The sequence below is a fragment of the Schistocerca americana genome, chromosome 2 (genome assembly GCF_021461395.2).
Source record: "Schistocerca americana isolate TAMUIC-IGC-003095 chromosome 2, iqSchAmer2.1, whole genome shotgun sequence".
Classification (NCBI taxonomy): Eukaryota; Metazoa; Arthropoda; class Insecta; order Orthoptera; family Acrididae; genus Schistocerca; species Schistocerca americana.
Window position 1 is genome coordinate 273,688,262 of NC_060120.1, and position 6,817 is coordinate 273,695,078.

Below are 6,817 nucleotides of genomic sequence, written 5' to 3' on the forward strand. Positions count from 1 at the left end.
TTGGACCACTGGATGGTGGTGTCTCAGGTTTTTCTTGACTTATCCAAGGTGTTTGACACACTTAATCAGGCAGTCCAAGCAAAGAAACTAAAGAGTATTGTGGACAAGCAGCTGACTGGATAACACCATATCTCAGTAACAGGATGCAATATGCAATCATTAACAACTTATACAGATCAGATGTTAGAAGCCTTGAGTATGGTGTAGGCGTACCTCAAGGACCCATTATGGGACCTATCCTCCTCAGTTTATTTGTAAATTATGTACAAACACATGAAAATGAAAATAGGATTGTGTATGCAGATGGTACAAATGTTCTAAATCTTTCCAATAGTTTTGAAGTACTTGAGAAAAACACTTTCTTGTCAGTCAGTAATATAGCACAATGGCTCATAGACAATGAGTTTTATCTGAAAACTGTGCACATGGTTTTCAACATTAAACAAAACAAGGAACACATATATGTTTTTGTAGCTGAAAAAGAACACAAAGAAGTTTTTATGCATAATAATAGAAAGCGAGCCAAATTGTAACTTTCAGAAAAATACTGTATCCAACAAGTTAAGCTTAGTAATACTTGCAATTGAACAACGATTCAGTGTGCACATCAAGACCTCTTGTGCGCTGTCTAACATGGACATTTTGAACCATATATGCAATACGGAACCACAGTATGAAGGAACATAACCTTCACACGTATGAAAAGATTATTCATATTTCAGAAGAAAGGCATTCAGATTATACTGAGAAAGAAGCAAAAACAATATCATAGAAACAGATCCAAATATTGTAATATTTTGATGTCTCCACCACTGTATATATTTGTGACCATTGCGACCAATTACAGGATCCCACAAAACTGGAGACCAATGGGAGTTTTCACTCTCATAACACATGGAACAGAGAACAGATGCGGTGCATTTCAATTAGACTCAAGATTTTTGAAAAAGGATCTAAATACTATGGTGTAAAGGTAGTACGAACATTGCCAAGGGACTTACAAAACCGCAAAACTGAGAAGACATTCCCTGCATCCCTAAAAATGTTTTTAATAGAAGAAGAATTCTACAGTGTGGTTGAGTACATGAGCAAACAGCGAGAAAAAAGTTCATAGTGTGAGTGATAAATGTTATGTACAATATTAAGATAAACATGAATTACAAATTAGTGTAAGGGACTAATCTAGAATCAAAACTACTCATGTTCAATATAAGATTCACAAATCATTTAGCATTACAGGATCCCACAAAACTGGAGACCAATGAGAGTTTTCATCCTCATAACACAAGGAACAGAAAACAATAATGAAAGCCAACTAGTGACAAGGGCACTTCAAACAACTCTAAAAAAGCTGTCAGATCTAAATTTAAAAGTTCTCGTTGTAAGTGTGCCGCATAGACATGATCTAATCAAGGAATCATGTGTGAAGAAAGAAATAAAGTCAACAAATAATGAATTTAGGAATATCTGCTGTGCTTTTAAGTGTGCAACTTTTGTGGATGCAAACAACTTAGAGAAATCATTTCACGAGGCATGGACAGCACAGGGACTATTATGGAAAAGAGATGATGAGTGAAAAGATACTAGAAGAAATAAGCCGTATATCAATAGAAAAGTTCCATAAAATCCCACTCCAAATGAGAGCAGAAGCAGAAGAAATAAAAACCTTAACAAGAGCAACATTTGCTGAAGCACTAAAAACATCAACATCTGCTATAGCTAATATTAAAATTTCATCAGCCACCACAGCTAGTATTAACAATCAATCAGCATCATCTATTTCAAGTAGGAAAAGCAACAGAAACAAGAAACCTGTAGTACAACAGGATTTTTGGTATCCGGCCTTAATGAAAACTCCAAGTTAACAGTGTTAAACGAAAGGAGAAATACCATCGGTGCTCACTGCCCTGTTCTAAATATTAGGAGTCATAACAGTGTATAGGTCACCATGTGGAAACATAGAAGTCTTTTTTGATAAATTAGAATTGTTGCTAAACACTTTTTACAAAAAAGAAACTGTGATTATTCTTTGCGGTGATTTCAATATTAATCTTCTAGTTGAAAGTCAATAAAAAAGGCAATTTTTGGACATATTACAGAGTTTCAACATGTCACCACACATAAAAAATTCAACAAGAATAACAAACACCTCCAATAGCCTCATAGATAACATTTTCTCATATATGTCAACAACTGACATAGATGTAACAAACATAGATTTAGGATTGTCTGACCACAATGCTCTCACCATCGACATCCCTTTCAGGTCAGAGGAAGATAAAGGCGTAAATAATATTTACAAAAGAAACTTCTCTGTGGAAAGCTGTCATCAGAAAATGAAAATTGGTTAGGTGTTATGAAACAAACAAGTACAGATGAGGCATAAAGTGTATTTTCATCGATTTATGTGATGAACTTTGAGATGTGTTTTCCAAAGAAACTGACCAGAATCAAGTCTACTGGACACGTAAAGTCAAGTTGTTGAATGGCTCTTGGCATTAAGAAATCATGTGAAAACATGAAAAAACTGAATTCAGAGTTGAGGGAGTGTGCAGATACTGATTTTATAGAATATGTAAAAAGGTATAGGAAAATATACCACAGAGTTATTGCAAATGCAAAGTTACTAAGTAATGACATGGAAATAAAACAGTCCAGAAATAAAACTAAAATAGCATGGGAAATTGTGGGAAGAGAAACCGGGGTACCTATCAAAGATAAGGAAATTATTCTAAAACGTGAGGGAATAAAATGGTAGATAAATATGCCATGCCTAATTATATAAATAATTACTTTTTAAATATACCCCAGACATTAAGCAGGAATTTTGGGGAGCAGATTAAGATAGCAGCACCCAAGGGAGCCAGCAGTATGATGGCAGTCCCAACAAATGAAAAGGAACTTTTAAAAGTGATTAAAAATCTGAAGTCCAAGATGTCAGCTGGAGTAGATGAGGTGCCAATAATACTAGTAAAGAAAAGAGCTAATCAAATAGCGAAACCATTGGTGCACATAGCAAATTTGTCAATGGCTGAGGGCGTGTTTCCACAGAAACTTAAAATTTCTAAAGTCGTTCCCCTGTTGAAAAAGAGTGATAAGCTTAAAATAGAAAATACAGACCTGTCTCACTTCTCCCAACTTTCTCTAAGGTTTTAGATATAGTAATGAAATATAGAGTCACACATTATCTTAATATCCACAACCTAATAAACAGTAATCAGCATGGATTTCAAGCTAGGAGAAGTACCGAAACAGCTGTACTGGAATACACAAAAGAAATAATCAGTAAATTGGAAGAGCGAAAAGTGTAGTTGGATAAATCTAGATTTGTTAAAAGCCTTTGACACTGTTGACCACAGCATACTTTTGGAAAAGCTTGAAGCTATAGGTATTAGAGGACCGGTAAAAAAGTGGTTTGAGTCGTATCTGGAAAAGAGGATGCAGGTGGTTGAAATTACAGCACCAAATATTAACCAAAAAATTAAACTAAGATCAGATCCAAGGGAGGTCACATAGGAGTACCCCGAGGAAGTGTATAAGGCCCCTTGCTGTTCCTCATTTACATTAATGATATTCAGGTGTCAGAGAGAAAAGCTAGAATCATGTTATTTGCCAATGAGACTAGTTTAATAGTTAGTGATATGAAGCAGTCATTGCATAGTATTGTGGACCATGTCCTACAAGATATACAAAAATGGTTTAGTGCAAACAAGCTAACACTGAATGCAAAAGAAACTAATTATGTGCAATATGGAAAAATAAGTGATAATGACAACCTAAATCCCACCATGGAGGGCAAACAAATTGAAAGAGTACAGTGTGCAAAATTCCTGGGTATGCACATTGATGAGAAGATAAACTGGAAGGACCATGTGCTGAGCTTAGCACTGAAACTAAATTCAGCATGTTTCGTACTTAGAATAATTTCAAGAGTTTGTAGTAATGACTGTACCAGATTAGTATATTTTGGCTATTTTCATTCAGTTGCATCCTATGGGATGGTATTCTGGGGAAAAACAAATTGTCGTCTAAATGAGATTTTAAAATTACAAAAACGCACTATTTGGATAATGACCCAGAGCCTACCTCAAACACATTGTAAGCCCCTTTTTAAAGCATTGAAAATTTTAACAATTCCATCATTATACATTCTGAAATGTCTGTTGGCGATCAAAAGAAATCAGGACAAAATGAAAACCAATGCAGACTACCATAATTACGATACACGGCAATGTAAAGATCTCCACTTACAAGCTGTAACAAGGACCCAAAGTCAAAAACATGTATGTAATCAAGGCATCAAACTTTTTAATGCCCTACCAAAACATATCAAAGAGCTGGAAAAATGATGATAAATTTAAAACTGTTATAAAGAATCACATGCTTGACAAATGTTATTACAGTGTAAGTGAATTTCTATGCTCAACTGCATTAGAATATAAAGAACCACATGCTTGACAAATGTTATTACAGAATAAGTGAATATCTCTGTGCAACTGTATAAGAATATATGTTTAAGTTAATGTGACAAAGGAAATTACATCAATGAATATGTCTGTCAAGCACATAAAAAGATTAAGATCCACATGCCTAACAAATGTCACTACAGTATAAGTGAATAGCTCTGCTCAACTGTATAAGAATATATGATATCATAAATGTGACAAATGAAATCACATCAAGGAATAGGTCTGTCAAGCACATAAGAAATTATGTTATAAAAAACTTATTAGTTGTATATTGTATTAAACATAAGATAGATTCACATGAATTCAGCATAGAAAAAATTTTTGTAAAGATATTATATAGTTGTTAAAATGTATCCTGACAAATCCTATATCACAAATGTGACCATTGGGATGATAGTAAATAAATGAATAAATTTTGTACATGCTGTGCAAGCTACTGTATTTTTTAACAATGTAACCTATTATACATATATTGCCTAGATGTGAGCTAAATGATGTGTCCTACATTACAAGTATGTACCTCTAGAAAAGGTAGTTGAAGGGATCAATAAAAATCACTACCTTATCACAATTGGTAAAGTGTCTTGCTAAGAGGCTATAGGACAGTTTGAGTGAAAAGACAATCCAGAAACTTCTAAATTATTATTTAGTGGAAGAATATATAATGTAGGGAAGAAAATGTGTAAGTAGTGAGGAATGTTATTATTAACTGGACACATGTTCTATAATCACTTGAATATATTCCATGCAACATATTTTACTATGTCTTTTCTGTGATAATTTGAGTTAAAGAGTATGTAAATAACTTTAAGACTTAAATGTTAACTGAGATAAAATATGTGCAACATTACTATAATTATATATATGAAGACAGTAACTAGTTCTCGAAGGAACAGCTTTTCCCTGGAATAAATGATGACTAACTGACAACCTCAGCTGCCGACAGGTGTTGTTGTTATACCTCGATGTGGACAGCTGAAAATGTGTGCCCCGACCGGGACTCGAACCCAGGATCTCCTGCTTACATGGCAGACGCTCTATCCATCTGAGCCACCGAGGACACAGATGAATAGTGCGACTGCAAGGACTTATCCCTTGCACGCTTCCCGTGAGACTCACATTCCCAACTGTCCACAATTCCACATATGTATTGCACCTTATAGACATTTGCCCACCCACTCATTACTTGTGCACGCTTTGGTGATTCCCGTAAGAGTTTGGGCAAGCAGGAGATCCCGGTTTCGAGTCCCGGTCGGGGCACACATTTTCAGCTGTCCACATCGAGGTATAACAACAACACCTGTCGGCAGCTGAGGTTGTCAGTTAGTCATCATTTATTCCAGGGAAAAGCTGCACGGTCATCAACAGTAACTGTTCTTTCGAGAACTAGTTACTGTCTTCGTATATATAGTTAAAGGCTACCTAGCCATTGACCTTCGTCTGTGCGAATGCGCACAGGTTGCCCAAACTCTTACGGGAATCGCCAAAGCGTGCGCAAGTAATGAGTGGGTGGGCAAATGTCTATAAGGTGCAATACATATGTAGAATTGTGGACAGTTGGGAATGTGAGTCTCACGGGAAGCGTGCAAGGGATAAGTCCTTGCAGCCGCGCTATTCATCTGTGTCCTCGGTGGCTCAGACGGATAGAGCGTCTGCCATGTAAGCAGGAGATCCCGGGTTCAGGTCCCGGTCGGGGCACACATTTTCAGCTGTCCACATCGAGGTATAACAACAACACCTGTCGGCAGCTGAGGTTGTCAGTTAGTCATCATTTATTCCAGGGAAAAGCTGCACGGTCATCAACAGTAACTGTTCTTTTGAGAACTAGTTACTGTCTTCGTATATATAGTTAAAGGCTACCCAGCCATTGACCTTCATCTGTGCGAATGCGCACAGGTTGCCCAAACTCTTACGGGAATCGCCAAAGCGTGCGCAAGTAATGAGTGGGTGGGCAAATGTCTATAAGGTGCAATACATATGTAGAATTGTGGGCAATTGGGAATGTGAGTCTCACGGGAAGCGTGCAAGGGATAGGTCTCTGCAGTCACGCTATTCATCTGTGTCCTCAGTGGCTCAGATGGATAGAGCGTCTGCCATGTAAGCAGGAGATCCCGGGTTCGAGTCCCGGTCGGGGCACACATTTTCAGCTGTCCACATCAAGGTATAACAACAACACCTGTCGGCAGCTGAGGTTGTCAGTTAGTCATCATTTATTACTATAATTATTGCCAATTTGATGTTTTGTATTGTAATATGTAGGATAAATATTTTAAGATGTAATCAAATGAGACCAAACAAAGCTCAGTCAATCAATCATTGCCTATTTCTGGCACTTCCAGGAAACTTTG

The 6,817-nt window shown here is 36.7% G+C and overlaps 1 non-coding gene across 1 annotated transcript; it reads right to left on the bottom strand.

The window, feature by feature from the left end:
- Positions 1–5,455: 5,455 nt before the first annotated feature.
- Trnat-ugu lies at positions 5,456–5,529 on the bottom strand. Its single transcript has one exon. It is a non-coding gene; the product is annotated as a tRNA-Thr (tRNA).
- Positions 5,530–6,817: the final 1,288 nt, after the last annotated feature.